This window comes from Gopherus flavomarginatus, chromosome 10 (assembly GCF_025201925.1).
Source record: "Gopherus flavomarginatus isolate rGopFla2 chromosome 10, rGopFla2.mat.asm, whole genome shotgun sequence".
In the NCBI taxonomy this organism is placed as follows: Eukaryota; Metazoa; Chordata; order Testudines; family Testudinidae; genus Gopherus; species Gopherus flavomarginatus.
The window spans coordinates 33,766,595-33,785,452 of NC_066626.1; positions in this window are offsets into that span (position 1 = coordinate 33,766,595).

An 18,858-nucleotide genomic window follows, 5' to 3' on the forward strand; every position below is an offset into this window, starting at 1 on the left:
GCTAGTTTTAAGCAGTTGTGACTCCACTGATTTCAGTGGGGTTATACCCAATTTGCTTAGATATAAATGAGAAAAGAAACAGGATACAAGCATCTAATTTATGTGTAAAATATTTACCTGATACTGTAGTATTTATTCAGCCTACGACCCGTTTCAGTGAATGAGTTGTGCCTAAGTTAATACAGAATCAGGCTTTATGTGAAAATAAAGTATATGAGATTGATGTCCTGATGCTGTAAAATTTTGAAAGGACAAGGGTGGAGGAAAAAAGTGACACAAGTGAATCTGTATTCACCCACAGTTGCCATACAATCTACTTTCTTTCTGGTCTCCATTGTGTTCACCATTCTGCCACCAACCTGTTATAAAGAACATCATTTCACAGATAAGTAAGGGATTTTGTATTCTTTCCTTTGAATTATCCCATAAAGTAAATTGTGAGTATTGGAGTGACTTTTTTTTTTAAATATGTTAATCAAGAAAGTACTTATTTCCCAATTGTTCCTGGAACATTCCACTTGCAAAAGAGGAAGGAAAATGCTTACTTCATGTAAAATTGATATATAGCAAAAAATAAACTGCTTGAACTAATCACTTAAAGTCCCTTGACAAATTACTTTAAGCCTGTGGTGTCCCATAATAATAGGCAAGTTACTTATCCAAGTCTGAGACAGAATCCAGGGCCTCCTTGGTCCAATGGATAAAGATAGAATTAATAATTGATCGAAAATCATGAGTTAGTTTATTGTGTGGGGAAATCCTAAAGTCTGCATGCAATAAAACTGATAGATAGCTCCAGGGAAGCTCCATGGATAGCTTAGGGAAACTAAATGTTTTTTTAAAAAGGTTTGGTATTGATATCATACACCACTCACAATACCTTATAAATGGATAGCAGAAATAGGGTGTATAGTTTTATACAATATTTTCTGCATCATCATATTTTTATAACACCTAGATCTGTTCTTCCCCTCTACTCCCAACACACACATCTTTTAATCATCTTTGCTTCTGTGCTATCAATGATCTATCTCCTTTTCTTGACGCAGCCTTCTCTTTCTATAGATCTGCATTCCTACAATTGAGACACACATCATTTCATGTTTTTCGCGATGAATTGTTTGTATACCCTTCTTATCTTTCTTACTCTGCAAAAATTCTTAAATGCACTTAATGATAATCAAGTAGAAATTCAGGTGGCCCAATCCTTGAGTCTGGAGAAGCACTGATCGCTGCAAGACTTGACGGAAAGCATGGGTGGCTTTACAGCAAATGTATGTTCCCCCAATCTGAGGCCAACTTGACCTTTCCAGCTCCATGAGCTATTTGCTTAAAAGATGGGACAAGAGCAAGTGTGAGGGAAATGTGTGTACAAATAATATTAAGCTATATTTGGATATTATATGTTCAATACGTTACAGTCCCCATCATGAAATTAGAAGAATTTATTTATGAAGTAAGTAGATTAAGGTATAAAGGAGCTATGAGAGAAGCTAGGCCAGGATTTTACCTTAATCATCTGTTTAGCCATAGAATAGATAACACTTTGCAACTATTCCCTTACTGCTCTGCTAGTGTGGTACCACCCCACACCTAAGGAACCTCATACTACAGTTGGTCCCACAAGTCTGACATTTCAAACCCCCCTCACCCTGCACCCCCCAAAAAAAGAATTTTCCATATAAATGTTCACTGAAAAGTGTTTCCATTTTCAACCAGCTCTATTTTCTACATGCTCAGTCCTTGATCCTTCTTCTGAAACTACCACTAGGCAGTTATTGAAGCATTTTGCCATCATACTCAGATAAGCCACTAAACAGCATCTGATGGTGATGACAGCTGATCACTATCTTTCTGGATTTGAGCTGCTAACCTCTAAGTGTTTATGGTCTATAACTAATACTCAGAATCTTCCCCTGTTCCCTCCCAAAGGGAAGTCACTGACAATCATTTGTACATACCAAGAAATTAGCTACCTTTTCACAATGTTCTCCCGATACAAACAGGACAATGAATGAATAGAAAAGAGCATCAAATCTTGGACATAAATGAAACTTAAAATGAGTTTATTAATTGTTATGCTCTGTATGAGATTTTATTTTTCAGGGTGTATATTTTACATCCTGAGAGTTAGCTGTCTTCTGGTACAGTGGAAGAATATTTAAGTGTGAGAGTAAAATAACACTGCTCTACAGCCAAAATGCTTCTGAAATAAATGTAGTCCAACTTTACTAATTCTGGGTCACTGAGAATGAAAATGATGCTTAAAATTGTTGATTGGCTCTAGTTTTCAAGATATGCTATTAGGTCAGTATATACGACCCTTGACTTGGGGATGGCAGAGGATAAGTGAGTTATAAAGGGAAGGGATCTCAATTTAAACCAGAAATGACTAAAATACATCTTTGAGTGGATCTATGAATAAATCTATGACTGGGTTTGGACAGTACTTGCTTTTTAGGCAAAACAATGAATGATGCAATCTGAAGCTGTAATTGCGTCATACATGATATGCATTGCATCATGTTATTCCTAGAAATCATGGACGATGCAATCATAACGAAGCTTACATCACTCTGCTGAACAAATTGCCCTATATCAGCTCTAGAAATCATACAGTGTCGTGCTCTCTTATTTGTCAGTGTTTGATTTTGCAAAGGGACACATTTCTGTTTAGCCAAAGTGAGCAGAGATGCCTCGTACTTGTGTGAACAGTTCAGATAACTTCTGCTATGTTTGTGGTGAAGTGACTTTTGCATCACAAAAGCACAGTATAACCACTATGGTTAAGAAAGCCTATCACCTTTCTTTTGGCTGCAAAATTGGAGATCAGGACAAGAGGTGGGCCCCACCAGGACCGGCGCTAGGGGTTTGAGCGCCCTAGGCGGATGGCAATTTCGTCGCCCTGAGTGCTGGTCCCGCGGCTCCACTGGAGCTGCCGCAGTGGTGCCTGTGGAGGGTCCGGTGCTTCGCGGCTCCGGTGGAGCTGCCGCAGTTGTGCTTGCGGGCGGTCCACCGGAGCCACGCGAGCAGCCGACCATCCGCAGGCAGGACTGCGGCGGCTCCACCAGAGCCACGGGACTAGCAGACCCTCTGCAGGCACCACTTCGATTCTTCCTGTTGAAGGTAGGGGTCCGGGCAGAGACAGATGCATCATGGAGGTGAATGCCTGGCTGCGAAGATGGTGTCGCCAGGAGGGCTTTGGTTTCCTCGACCACGGGATGCTACTTGAGGAAGGACTGCTAGGAACAGATGGCGTTCACCTTTCGAAGAGGGGAAAGGCCTTATTTGCGCACAGACTGGCTAACCTGGTAAGGAGGGCTTTAAACTAGGTTCGACGGGGACAGGTGAGGAAAGCCCACAGGTAAGTGGGGAACAAGACCTGGGAGATGGGTTGGAAACAGGAGGGAGCACGGGCTATAATGGCAGAGAGGAAGGAGGGTCAGGGCAAAGCTGGGAGGCAAAATCAAACCAGTATCTTAGATGCCTTTATACAAATGCGAGAAGTATGGGTAATAAGCAGGAAGAACTGGAAGTGCTAATAAATAAATACAACTATGACATTATTGGCATTACTGAAACTTGGTGGGATAATACACACGACTGGAATGTTGGTGTGGATGGGTATAGTTTGCTCAGGAAGGATAGACAGGGGAAAAAGGGAGGAGGTGTTGCCTTATATATTAAAAATGTACACACTTGGACTGAGGTGGAGATGGACATAGGAGACGGAAGGGTGGAGAGTCTCTGGGTTAGGCTAAAAGGGGTAAAAAACACAGGTGATGTCGTGCTGGGAGTCTACTACAGGCCACCTAATCAGGTGGAAGAGGTGGATGAGGCTTTTTTCAAACAACTAACAAAATCATCCAAAGCCCAAGATTTGGTGGTGATGGGGGACTTCAACTATCCAGATATATGTTGGGAAAATAACACCGCGGGGCACAGACTATCCAATAAGTTCCTGGACTGCATTGCAGACAACTTTTTATTTCAGAAAGTTGAAAAAGCTACTAGAGGGGAAGCTGTTCTAGACTTGATTTTAACAAATAGGGAGGAACTTGTTGAGAATTTGAAAGTAGAAGGAAGCTTGGGTCAAAGTGATCATGAAATCATAGAATTTGCAATTCTAAGGAAGGGTACAAGGGAGTACAGCAGAATAGAGACAATGGATTTCAGGAAGGCGGATTTTGGTAAGCTCAGAGAGCTGATAGGCAAGGTCCCATGGGAATTAAGACTGAGGGGAAAAACAACTGAGGAAAGTTGGCAGTTTTTCAAAGGGACGCTATTAAGGGCCCAAAAGCAAGTTATTCCGATGGTTAGGAAAGATAGAAAATGTGGCAAAAGACCACCTTGGCTTACCCTTGAGATCTTGCGAGACCTACAAAATAAAAAGGCGTCATATAAAAAATGGAAACTAGGTCAGATCACGAAGGATGAATATAGGCAAATAACACAGGAATGCAGAGGCAAGATTAGAAAAGCAAAGGCACAAAATGAACTCAAACTAGCTATGGGAATAAAGGGAAACAAGAAGACTTTTTATCAATACATTAGAAGCAAGAGGAAGACTAAGGACAGGGTAGGCCCACTGCTCAATGAGGAGGGGGTAACAGTAACGGGAGACTTGGAAATGGCAGAGATGCTTAATGACTTCTTTGTTTCAGTCTTCACTGAGAAGTCTGAAGGAATGTCTAGTATAGTGAATGCTTACGGGAAGAGGGTAGGTTTAGAAGAGAAAATAAGGAAAGAACAAGTAAAAAATCACTTAGAAAAGTTAGATGCCTGCAAGTCACCAGGGCCTGATGAAATGCATCCTAGAATACTCAAGGAGTTAATAGAAGAGGTATCTGAGCCTCTAGCTATTATCTTTGGGAAATCATGGGAGACGGGGGAGATTCCAGAAGACTGGAAGGGGGCAAATATAGTGCCCATCTATAAAAAGGGAAATAAAAACAACCCAGGAAACTACAGACCAGTTAGTTTAACTTCTGTGCCAGGGAAGATAATGGAGCAGGTAATTAAAGAAAACATCTGTAAACACTTGGAAGGTGGTAAGGTGATAGGGAATAGCCAGCATGGATTTGTAAAGAACAAATCGTGTCAAACTAATCTGATAACATTCTTTGATAGGATAACGAGCCTTGTGGATAAGGGAGAAGCGGTGGATGTGATATATCTAGACTTCAGTAAGGCATTTGATACAGTCTCACATGATATTCTTATAGATAAGCTAGGAAAGTACAATTTAGATGGGGCTACTATAAGGTGGGTGCATAACTGGCTGGATAACCGTACTCAGAGAGTAGTTGTTAATGGCTCCCAATCCTGCTGGAAAGGTATAACAAGTGGGGTTCTGCAGGGGTCTGTTTTGGGACCGGTTCTGTTCAATATCTTCATCAACGATTTAGATGTTGGCATAGAAAGTACGCTTATTAAGTTTGCGGACGATACCAAACTGGGAGGGATTGCAACTGCTTTGGAGGACAGGGTCAAAATTCAAAATGATCTGAACAAGTTGGAGAAATGGTCTGAGGTAAACAGGATGAAGTTCAATAAAGATAAATGCAAAGTGCTCCACTTAGGAAGGAACAATCAGTTTCACACATATAGAATGGGAAGAGACTGTCTAGGAAGGAGTATGGCAGAAAGAGATCTAGGGGTCATAGTGGACCAGAAGCTTAATATGAGTCAACAGTGTGATACTGTTGCAAAAAAAGCAAACGTGATTCTGGGATGCATTAACAGGTGTGTTGTAAACAAGACACGAGAAGTCATTCTTCCGCTTTACTCTGCGCTGGTTAGGCCTCAACTGGAGTATTGTGTCCAGTTCTGGGCACCGCATTTCAAGAAAGATGTGGAGAAATTGGAGAGGGTCCAGAGAAGAGCAACAAGAATGATTAAAGGTCTTGAGAACATGACCTATGAAGGAAGGCTGAAGGAATTGGGTTTGTTTAGTTTGGAAAAGAGAAGACTGAGAGGGGACATGATAGCAGTTTTCAGGTATCTAAAAGGGTGTCATCAGGAGGAGGGAGAAAACTTGTTCACCTTAGCCTCCAATGATAGAACAAGAAGCAATGGGCTTAAACTGCAGCAAGGGAGATTTAGGTTGGACATTAGGAAAAAGTTCCTAACTGTCAGGGTAGTTAAACACTGGAATAGATTGCCTAGGGAGGTTGTGGAATCTCCATCTCTGGAGATATTTAAGAGTAGGTTAGATAAATGTCTATCAGGGATGCTTTAGACAGTATTTGGTCCTGCCATGAGGGCAGGGGACTGGACTCGATGACCTCTCGAGGTCCCTTCCAGTCCTAGAGTCTGAGTCTGAGTCTGAGTCTGAGCTCCACCAGAGCCGCAGAGCACCGGACCCTCTGCAGGCACCACTGTGGCAGCTCCACTGGAGCCACCTGCTGCCCCCTCCGGCAAAACGGCGCCCACCAATTATTCTGGTGCCCTAGGCGATTGCCTAGGCTGCCTAAATGGTAGCGCCGGCCCTGGGCCCCACCCATATGCTGCAACACTTGTGCAACAAATCTTCGCCAGTGGTTGAACAGGAAAAGGAAATCTATGCCTTTTGCAGTGCCAATGATTTGGAGAGAGCCAAGAGATCATACCAGCAATTGTTACTTCTGCATGGTGCCTCCAGTTGGGAAAAGTGAGTCAAAGAAGAAAAAGTGGACTGTGCATTATCCAAACATTCCATCAGCTATACGCCCAGTACCCACGGAGAAGGACTGCCGGTTCCTGATGCACCAGAATCATTCTCACTTGAGTCAGATGAGGAAGAGGAAGAGGATGAAACTTCTGGTCCTGAACCATCAATGTCACAGGACCCACATTTTCTCCCATCCTCCTCCTCTGAACCACACCTCATAACACAAGGTGAACTGAATGACCTTGTCAGGGATTTGGAACTACCCAAGAGTAAGGCAGAGCTGTTGGGCTCCATACTACAGCAGTGGAATCTCCTGGCAGGCTATCAGGGCAAATGGAGCCCATCAATGCTTGCAGACTATTGCTGGACAGTGACAAGAAATGCTCCATTTAATGAATACAAGAGACAAGCCAAGAAGCGCCAAGTAGACACTGAATAGGCCTAAACTATGTACATAATAGTTTTTTGTCTTTTGTTTCATAATAAATTTTAGTTATATAACCCTTTTGCTGATTTTTAAAGTGTTACATAAACAGGACAGGTGAAATATTATCATGTAAAGCAACCATAAACACATGAAAAGACCTAGGTTTACAATTTATGATTAAAACTCTACTATCTACACAATATACATAGACATAAAATGTAAAAACTTAAATATCTTAGAAACAGTAGCCAATCAGTTGTTTTAATTGTCATATTTGAATTCAGCACATCAAAATACATAATAAATATCACATTTTATCTCTGAAGCAGACGACTTCTCAAAATTGTAGACCAGAGTAATAAGTGAGGCAGAAAAAGAATGCCTCATTCTGAAAGAAATAGACAGCCTGGCTTTAAACATTCTTTTCTGACCTGGCTACATGTTGCACATTACCATGCAATGGTGACTCCAGTTCAGAGGCAACATGTAGCTGTGGCTAGTTGGGGGGCACAAATGAAAGGGTCTGGGGGGTCCTGTCCCTCACCCCTTGATTTCTTGTGACACCTCTGGCATGGACACCCAGCAGTGAGGAGGCAGCCCCATGGCAGTGCCGCTCTGTGTGTCCATGCAGCCTGGGGCGGGAGGATGCAACAGAGCAACTGGCTGTGTTATAGTACCTGGGAGCCTCAGTCATGGACCAGGTCCCCATTGTGCTAAGCGCTGACTGCTAGGCTCCTCCTCCACCATATGGGGCTGTTTCACCTTCCCTGCTGCTGGAGTCCCATGTGTTGACTCTGCCTTCACCAGTTTCTATAATCCATATATGAAACTATTTGAGGACCTCTAGTTTTCATTAATCCTCCACCTTGCCTTCCCTTAATACTCAGAGAAGTATTGCTCTAATGACTAGATAGTGTGTTGTAAAGCCAAAATATTTAGTTTTCTACTTTACTGGCTCATTTAAACAGACAAAGGCAACACCTTTTTAGTCTGAAGATTTAATGAATACTTTTCAAGTATTTGTTATGATTATTACCCGAATATAACTGAATACTACCTTCCCTAATTAAACTGCAGTTCTGCTATATCACTGGGGAGTAAGGGAATATTTATAAAGACTCAACATATGGAATAGTAACTTGAATTTTTACTAAATGAATTTGCAGGAAAATAACAAAGGCTCTGTATGTGGAAGAAAAAACTGAAATAAGCCACTAAATTAACTCAAATCTATCCCATACCTTACATCCTATGTACAATATTACATTTTATAGAGTTCTGACTCCTACAGTAAAGATTTCTCAGGTTCAATCAAGTTATTTTACACACTTTACAGCTCCAACACTCAGGAATAATGCGGTGAATTAAACATAGAAGGGAAAATTATCACATATTTTTCCTTATTTCCTATGGTTAGGTCATATTAAGATCTGCACATAAACAGTTGCACAAAAGAAGCCATTTTTGCAATGCGCAATGATACGTTTTATTGGTTCTACAAAACTCAAGAATTATGCTACATGTTCTTGAGTTTCATCTCCTGGGACCATATCTATCAGCCAATTGTGTATGTGGATACAAACATCTCTCTTTTGTAGGGCTCTCCTGTAACATATCAAATGGGAGAGGATTCAGAGCTGAATGGGTGGTTCTGAGCTGTGAAGACACAAAGGAAGAAGAGGGTGGGGACGTGGGTGGGTGTTTCTGAGCGGGGGAGGATTAGGTTGGAGCTAATGGACATGTAGGGTTTTTCAGGGCTGTGTGCAGGAGGGATGGAGTAAGTTGATGGTATGGATGAACTAGTGGTGTGCCGGAAAGAGACAGAAGGTTCAGATAAGTAAAAGTTAGATCTTAGGGGGATAGACTGGCATTTTCCCACCAACTTTCTTTATTCCCCAATTCTCAGTCTCATAGACTCATAGACTCTAAGGTCAGAAGGGACTATTATGATCATCTAGTCTGACCTCCTGCACAATGCAGGCCACAGAATCTCACCCATCCACTCCTGTAACAAACCTCAAACCTATATCTGAGTTATTGAAGTCTTCAAATTGTGGTTTGAAGACCTCAGGCTGCAGAGAATACTCCAGCAAGTGACCCGTGCTCCATGCTGCAGAGGAAGGCAAAAAACTCCAGGGCCTCTGCCAATCTGCCTTGGAGGAAAATTCCTTCCCGACTTCAGATATGGTGATAAGTTAAACCCTGAGCATGTGGGCAAGACTCACCAGCCAACACTTGGGAAAGAATTCTCTGCAGTAACTCAGATCCCACCCCATCTAACATCCCTTCACAGATCACTGGGCATACTTACCTGCTGATAATCAAAGATCAATTGCCAAATTAATTGCCAGAATTAGGCTATCCCATCATACCATCCCCTCCATAAACTTATCAAGCTTAGTCTTGAAGCCAGATATGTCTTTTGCCCCCACTACTCCCCTTGAAAGGCTATTCCAGAACTTCACTCCTCTAATGGTTAGAAACCTTTGTCTAATTTCAAGTCTAAACTTCCTAGTGTCCAGTTTATATCCATTTGTTCTTTTGTCCACATTGGTACTGTCATAAACAGATAAGAGTTAATAGAATAGGAGTACTTCATCTCTCTTTTGCCTGTAAAGGGTTAACAAGATTAGTGAGCCAGACTGTCACCTGACCAGAGGAACAATCAGGGGACAGGATACTTTCAAATCTTGAGGGAAGGAAGTTTTTGTGTGTGCTGTTTAGTTTTTGGTGGTTGTTCACTCTGGGGGCTCAGAGGGACCAGACGTGCAACCATGTTTCTCTCCAATCTCTCCAATACAGGCTCTTATAAGTTCAGAATAGTGAGTACTAGGTAGATAAAGCAAGTTAGGCTTATGTTTGTTTTCTTTATTTGCAAATGTGTATTTGGCTGGAAGGAGTTCAAATGTGTATTTGGCTGGAAGGAGTTCAAATTTATATTTTGCTGAAAGGATTTTAATTTATACTTGAATACTTAGGCTGGGAGGGTATTCCCAGTGTCTATAGTTGAAAGACCCTGTACCTATTCCATTTTAAATTTACAAAGATAATTTTTACTGTTTTTTCTTTCTTTAATTAAAAGCTTTTCTTGTTTAAGAACCTGATTGCTTTTTTTATTCTGGTGAGACGCCAGGGGGCTGGGTCTGGATCCACCAGGGAATTGGTGGGGAGAAAGGAGGGAAGGGGGAGAGAGAGGCTAATTTCTCTCTGTGTTAGGATTACTTTCTCTCTCAGGGAGAGTCTGGGAGGGGGAAAGAGAAGGAGGGGGGAAGGTGGATTTTCCTCTCTGTTTTAGATTCAAGGAGTTTGAATCACAGTGATCTTCCAGGGTAACCCAGGGAGGGGAAGCCTGGAAGAGGCAACGGTGAGGGAAAGGGTTTACTTTCCTTGTGTTAAGATCCAGAGGGTCTGGGTCTTGGGGGTCCCCGGGCAAGGTTTTGGGGGGATCAGAGTGTACCAGGCACTGTAATTCCTGGTTAGTGGCAGCGCTACAAGCACTAAGCTGATAATTGAGCTTAGAGGAATTCATGCTGGTACCCCATCTTTTGGACACTAAGGTTCAGAGTGGGGGAAAATATACCATGACAGGTACTAAGCTTAAATAATTCTTCTCCCTCCCTAATATTTATCACACCGTTGTTTTTCACTTGGAAAATATGAATAACCCTTTCAGGGGGCAGGATGACTGTGCTACTTGCAGCCACTGTAGTTATTTTGAGCATTAATTACCCTGTGCGAAGGAGTTCTGTGTGGGTAGGACTCTGATTCCATGCAGAGCTCATTGTAGAATCAGGGTGCAAATGAAGAATGTCTTTAAAACCCTAAGCTTCTCTAACGTGTACTTTGGTCTCCTCATCTTTCTCTGACAAAGCACCACTAGGCAATTAGGCACCATGAGGCTTGTTGTCCGTCCTGCATAGGAACAGTTCCATAAAAGCGACACTGAGCAACACTCTCTTAGGGATGGATAAGACATGCTCAGACAGCCTCTTGTTCCTAGGCCTGCATAGTACCCCTGCTCAAGAGTCATCTAGCAGAAAATTCCAGTGATACTAGCGTTAAGAACCAGCATCATGGGGATCTACTATGAATATAACAATGTTGTGAAATGTGGTGATACTTTAGTTAGGGGGGTTTATATATATTTTAAATACCTTGAATGAAAAATTACTTTCTTCCCTTCCCCCATAACTGCTAGTTTCATGATCCTTCTGATGCCATGATTGCTACATTGCTGACATTTGTTCAGAAGTAGTTACAATTTTTTTTGCATACAGATGAATTTACAACAATGCTTATTAGTATTACTGCTTCTTATAGTAGCTTCCAGTGTGATACCACGCTGATAATTAGGCAATAACCTCACACATTTTCAGAAGGTAGTTGAAACAGACAGGTATCTAACTTACTGGTTAAGTAAAATAAGAAATCGGAAAAGAAAAGAAAATTTGAATATCCCGTTTCTAGTTTGTATTGTTAAGCAAGAGGGTGTAGCAAAGAGATGTGATGGAGGCCACTGGGTGTTGGTTGAGACTACTGAACCTCAGGTGGCTCAAAACCTCCACGTAGGAGGTGTGGAGAGACTGCTTGTAGGCTGAGGTGTGGAATTCATGCTCTGTGCAGAGAAAGAGTTAAGTGAATTCAATAAGAAAAAGTACAATCTCTAACTGTAAAGTATTGGTGTGGGTATAAGATGTATAAAAAACAAAACAACAATTGTCAATTATGGGTAGATTTTGTAACAAGGACAGAGCCCATAGTAAGAGCCCCACACTGAGATACTGCCTCAGGAATATCCCAGTGAAGGAATTGTGCTCAGGGATGCACGATTCCCTTCTTGTTACCCTTTGCTCCTTTGTACCTAGGAATTTACTGCTTGTCTATTACCACCATTACCAATATCCCCACTGGCTCAGGTGTGCTGGCCTGCAAGTAGTGGAAATGTAGCCAAGGCATCATCCATTCACTAACCCTTCTTGCCCACCTGTTCTGGAGATGAAGAGGCAGAGAAGTAGCTTTGCTTACTCCTGCACACAAAGATTCAAGGGCCAGGTGGCCTGTGAAAGCACATGGAGGAGTTCTTACATCCCTTTAATTCCTGGAGCGGAAGTGTAGTTAAAGGTGCAGTCCAGCCTTTAGAAAGCTAAGCTTTTATTTTCTGATCTGATATAGTACATGTACCCCATTAAATGCTTAGCCAAATTCTACCTTGATACAGTTTTTCCATTAGATATGTGCATGCAAATTTCAATGCGCTAATATCAGAGAACAGATCTTTAGGGTCCATGCAAACCTTTTCTTTGGTTACAATTCCTGGGAGTTCCATTCTACTTTTTAAGTTTTCGGTTTGAACAAAAGCTCATAACAAACTTATTTATTAAAAAACAGGGTAGGGAGATGCTGAGTTTAACCAAGCTTCAGTTAAAGTCCCATGCAAAGCTGTACATTTTCACACGGTTTTGATACCAAACCATAAATCAGACCACTCATTCGGTGAGAATTTCATGCATATGTATTGTACATTGTGCAGTTATTTATGCATATTTATACCTTAGGTGAGTCCCACAAATCATAAATCTTATTTTCCCTACTAGCTTATCATATTTATGACTTCACAGCTTAAGGCTTACATGAATTTATATCGTATGCTGGGCAATCCTATACAAAATGACAGATCACTATGGGCCAAGTTGTGCCCAGCTCCTCAGTGATTCTGCAATGATGTCAATGGAGAGAATCAAAAAGTAAGACATACTTCTCAATGTGAATACAGGGGGTAGAGTCTGGCCCACAGTGATTTGAAACATGAGGTGACAATCCTGGTCTTATCCATGTTGATGTGAGTTTTGCCAATGATTTTAATAGGACCATGATTTCACACCTAGTACTTTGGAATTGTCTTTGCCACACATGTATTGTACAAAATGTTGTGATCCTATTTAGTGATGTACAATTTAGCATGATTCTTTCAGCATTATTATGTATTCCCCCATTGATTTCAAAGGAATTTTTGTATGAGTAAATACTGCAGAATTTAGCCGTATGTGTTAATTAAACTAAATTAATATGAGAGTAGTAAAAACAAATTTAAAAAACACTATTAAATTGTACTGAACGTTTTTAAGAAAACTAGACAATATTTAAATAAATTATAAAAATGCTGTAAAGTTATAAAAAAATATGGCTGAGATCTACTGCTTGACTCATGTTTTGTGTTGAAGAGGATCATAGAGGATAAGGGTCCAGAAAGTAAAGAGTCACAATACTGATATTTTAACAATCATTGTCAAAATGTCCTCTCATTAGGAAAAATAAATGCAAGTGTAAGTGCAATTCTAAAGTAATTGCCAGGTAGAAAAGGTAGACATGAGAAAAACATATTTTAAATGTCACTTGATGGAGAGAATACTAAAAAGCATAAAGGAGCAGGAGTTGAGCAGCAATATTGTATAACATAATACCAAAAAACCCATACACAATGAAATACCCACCAAAAATCAATGCAATCATTAGTTGCATGAAAAAAAATGATAAAGATATTCAAGCACTTGCTATTTACTTACAGAAAATCTGCTTTGAACATCTCTGAGAACCTTCTCTGAATTTTTCAGGATAAAAGTAGGGCTGGGCAAACACTGCAAAATGTCAGGATTAATATAAACCTCATCAGTATTTCTGAGTGCTTTTATCAGCTGTCAAAATGGATTAAGTAAATTTAATATTTTGTGAGAGATAGAAGGCAAAATTCTCCTTTCAATTATGCCAATGAAAAGTTTTTCACGCAGCTATATATTTACTGGGATTGGCATGGATAATTCCCTACACGTACAGCTGTGCAAAACTGGCTTTGCAGGGTTTTGAAAAAAAACACATTTGTTTTGTTTTGATTCACATGGGCTCACACCCTTGGATTTTTGGATCCAGGTACTCCAAGTGAAGCTCAGCCAAATGTTTTGGGTTTCACTTGGCTTCATTTTTTAAAACCTTGTCAACCCGTTGAATTTAGCATGGTTTTACCATGAAACGAAAATGCCTGGGTTTTATTTTAAATTATAATTAATAGCTTCTGAGGCCAGAAGGGACCACTCTCATCATCCTGTCTGACCTCCTCTACACCACAGGCCATAGAACTTCCTCAAAAGAATTCCTGAAGCACATGTATACAAAAAAAATGCAATCTTGATTTGAAAATTGTTAGCGATGGAGAATCCACCACAGCCCCCAATAAATTGTTCTAATGGTTAATTACCCTCACTATTAAAAATATAGATGTTATTTCCAGTCTTACATTGTTTAGCTTTAACTTCCAGACATTGCATCTTGTTATACTTTCTCTGCTAGATTGAATATTAAATACTTGTTTTGCTTGTAGATACTTACAGACCACAGTCAAGTCACCCCTTAACCATCCCTTAGATAAGCTACATAGATGGAGCTCTTTGAGTCTATCACTACAAGACATGTTTTCTAATCCTTTCATCATTCTCATGGCTCTTCTCTGAACCTTCTCCCATTTATCAACACTTTTCTTGAATTGTTGGCACCAGAACTGGACACAATATTTCAGCAATAGTTGCACCAGTCCCAAATATACAGGTAAAATAACCTCTCTACTCCTACTCAAGATTCCCCTCTTCATGTATTGCAGAATCACATTAGCTCTTTGGGACACAGGTCTGTTCAAAACTGGGTCCCAGTTGGCTCAACTGTACCCAAGTGCACTTAAAAAGTTAGCTGTTCTACAGGGATTCTTTTTTCCAAAGCTTGTGTAAAATTTGAGTTTGCAGTGAAACATGAAACCTGGTGTGTTTCATACCATTTCAAGTGTCCCTTTTCCCGGTTTCACAAATAGAAATAATAACAGATAATTGGCAAGTTTGTGCTATACATTGCTTGAACAATTCACTCCATCAGATGTTTTACTATAGTCATTATGCAGCAAAAAAATAAATAATATGAGACCTTCCCCATCCCAAACTGTAGGTTTCGTATCCATCATCCCTCCTCTAATTCAGATACACTCAAATGCTCTCTTCCAGTTTTCTATGGATCCTTCATGCTGAAACTGCAAACTCAAAGGTAAAATGGCAGTTGGGTAGGGGAACAAAAGCAGCAAAAGTGATCTGATAGAAATTTTTAATTGAAGCACACAGAGGAAAATTTTATTTAAAAAATCCTGTCCCAACATCAAAGATAGGAGGAATTCATGTTACAATATATAAATGTTTTAGGCTGTTGGCAATTTTTGATGTATTATGTTATTTGTATGTAAATCAATACTATTGTTAAAGATATATACTGTAAACAGACAAGAATTTTTTTTAAAAAAATCCTTGTAACAAGGATGGATTAAGGATCTGCAGATTAACAGATCTGGGCCCTGGACTAAGTGGAGACCTGTGTACCCACAAAATTTGCATCCAAGGATCAATAGTGGAGCCCACCACCAAGGAAATTTGCAGTCTTCCATGGAGGCTAAGGAGCTGGAAGTAGGGATGCCGTGAGCAGTTTGATGAGATTGTTTTAGGTATTGTTGCCAAAAGAAATCAACCAGAGGATAAACTGTGATATCATTTAAATAAATCACCAAAAAAATCTGTATTGCAGAGGACACTTATATTATGTATCATATTATGTATATTTCTGCACAAATATTCTGTTTCTGATGCTAATGCCACCATTTCTGTCAATTGTGGCTTCATCTGAAGATGGCTTGGTGTTTTCCCAAAAGCAATCTGAGTTGGTCTTAAAGACATGGGGTGATAACTATTTAGCTGACTGGAACAGACTGCAGAAATATTGAGCTTATTGATTTTTCTGATACCTCATCAGCTGTTTGGGCTGATGCCAGGACAAATCTACTCAATGAAGTAGAACACAGATGATTTACCCATCTATAAAATAGGTAGAACTAGGCAACATATTTCAGAAATAAAGTATCATAAAATGACGACGAAAAAAAATCATGTAACTTAACTGATAGTAAGATCTTAATGCAGCAGAACTGCAAACACATCACATAATAGATGCTGTGGTAGCATAGCTATGGATGGTTGTAGGTAGCCTGTGACAACTGAGTCAGCCACCACTAAGTTCATGATGTCATAAAAGGGTTGCAAGAGAGATCTGAATTGAAAAAAAATGATGAACGTATTTGTGGATCCGAGGGCCTCGATTGTACTCATTAAGCAAATTGTCAGTTGAGGTCACTCTTCAGTTTATAGGAGGAGTGAACCATTATTAGGTTTGGAGGTGCTGAGATACTCTGGTTTGAGAGTGGTATAAAAGCATATGTGTATTGGATGGAGTGGGGTTCACTCAACCTTTTGGAGTTTATTCTACCAAACAGCAAACTTTGAGAAAATGTCATATCTAGATGAAGCCAAAACATTAATTAATGTCATGAACCATTTTTACTGTGAATAGTTATGCCAAGTACAAACAAGGGGCCAGATTCTGCCATCCTTACTCTCCCTGAATAGCACATGACTTCATGAGCTAGCTTCAATGGCATTACTTATGGTATACGATACTGTTCATCGTAGGTAAAAGTATCAGAACCTTGTACAAGAAGTTTTCACAATTTTCCTCTAATTATAAGGCTCATGGCATTCCCATGGCCATGTTTCTTCTGAGATTACTGGTCATTAGAAGATTTTCACTGATTTTATATCACAGGGGCCCTGTATAGCACTCTGGTCATTTACATTACGGCATTGGAGAAAAGTGTCCTCCACATTGGAATGCCTCCTCTGAATGTTTTCACTTGTATTACTAGATGTGCTCCCTCAAAATAAGTTTTCTTCTTGCTAGAGAATGACTGCACCACAACTAAAGGTGGGGCAGAATTCGTGTGAGCTTACCCAAAGGACAGCTCTGCTTGGTGGTCAACTTTGCAGCATCCCACCCCCCAGGAATGTGCATAAAGGTACAAAACCTGGGTGGGGCAAGTCTCTATGTGAAAGCAGCGAGGAAACCAGCACCCACCCACCCCTCCTCTAGTAGCCAGCAAGTGGAGGTGAATGGCAGGCTGGATTTGGACCTTCTGTGGGCATTGCGCTAGTCACCCCTTTTAAAGGGGGTCTGGGAAGGAATTTTTCCCACACCACCAGAATTAGCTGTGGTGGAGTGTGGTTTTTTTGCCTTCCGTACAGCGGGTGTGAGGACGGACCTTTTCTGGTGAATAGAAAAGGTGACAGGCCACATGTCACAACTTATTTTGTAATATAGGGTGGATGTTCAGTGCAGGTACTCCATAGACAGGGCAGCCAGTGACCAGATAAATGACCTGGTAAAGGACTTAAAAGGAGGTACTGGATAAAGAAAAAGAATGGGAGAGGGGGTTTGGGGACTCCCATGACCAGTATGCAGACAGCCAATCCCCACTGTTCTCATAGCAGTCCTTAAGCCTCTTGCAAGGCTGATGGATGGTATGGTCCAAGCCATGGGTCAGCTGGGGGAGCTGGATGGAAACAAAGTGAGGCTGGTGAAAGCCTCAGAGAATTGATCTGAATAAGCATGGATTTGCCTGCACTGTCCACTTTATCTGCCAGGTAGTCCCAGACATCTATATAATAAAGTTGTGGCCTGATTAAAACCCATTACAAGTCTCCTGTCCTCCTTGTGGTATACCCAGACAAGAGCCAACTCAATTTAACACATTCTCATAGCATCCCCATCCCAGATCTATAAAAAGTCCACTTCTGGGTGCAAAATCCCTTTAAAAGAATACTTGTATTTTGATCTGAAACATTATTTTTGCTTAACAAAGCTTAACATAGTTAGGAGAATTTACTATTTTATAAAATCCATTCTCTATAACTGGAAAAGATTTTAAGTTTTTCAGGCCCTTAAGTATATCTGCAGCCAGACGGTTTGTATGTTTTCACAAATCTTCCACAGATATTGATTTTTGGTCTATGATTACATCACCCAAACTGGCAAAACATCTGCAGCATACAGTATGAACATTGAACAGGATGCTGGAAATATCAATGTGGGAAGGCTTTTTAATATTGTGTCATGGATATAAAGTGAGAATGGTGCTTTCAAAGTGTGGGGGTTCCTTCCTTTCCCCAAGGTAAAAAAAGACTTTCAGTTCCTTCTCTCAATAATGATAGATTTAAAAGAAGAAGATGATTTTTTTTTCTTCATCTTCATCTTGTAATAAGGGATGCAAAATATTGATACATTGCGCACACTGTGACCTAAAGAAGATGCCAACAAAATGTTGACAATACTTTTTGGCAGAGAGCAAACCAAAATTATCTCCATCCCTTGTGTCCATTTATCTCTTCCGGAGTTATAAGCTATTAACTTATGCTAGTATCAAGTGTGATACTAAATATTCATAGAAATTAGTTCATCTCAGCTCTGATACACACTCAATAAAATAATTAAAATTGTGAATGTAAACTGTAGTGGATTTTATTAAATCAAACCCTGCAAGTGAAGTGATTAAATCAAGGGAGGTAAAACTTCACTGGCAGTGCTTGATTTGTTGAGTCATAGGTGCATAGACAGATTTCTTTAAAAAAAAATCTTTAATTAAAAAAACAGTTATCATTGCTAAGTTTTCTTATCTGATGCATAAATTTCAAATCCTAGTTACTTAAAAGCAAGGAAATATGGTCCAGATTCACAGGTCTGCTGTGGCCCATTTTGTGTCACTAGTAGTTCCAAGTGGCCACTCACCAATCAGATTTGCACAATGGAGGAAATCCTCTGGTGGTGAAGAGCTGTTCATTCCTCCAGCTGTCTCCTCCTCATCTTCCCCTAT